We start from the raw sequence: 284 nt of genomic DNA, 5'->3' as shown, positions 1-284 counted from the left end.
ATATATATATATATATATATATATATATATATATATATATGCACAAATACTATAATTCTATACACGCGCACATACACTCACGATTACAAATGTACCTGTTGATGAGCATATAAATAAATGCACACACACACACACACGCATTCTCACACAAACATATATACGTATGTATGAATGTGTTTATTGTGTGTAAATATTGATGTGTGAGTAAATGCGTATATGTATCTATATATATATATGTATATATATGTGTGGATATATATGTATATATATATATATATATATAT

This window comes from Octopus bimaculoides, chromosome 26 (genome assembly GCF_001194135.2).
Source record: "Octopus bimaculoides isolate UCB-OBI-ISO-001 chromosome 26, ASM119413v2, whole genome shotgun sequence".
Lineage (NCBI taxonomy): Eukaryota > Metazoa > Mollusca > Cephalopoda > Octopoda > Octopodidae > Octopus > Octopus bimaculoides.
Note: the sequence above shows the minus strand (reverse complement) of the source record.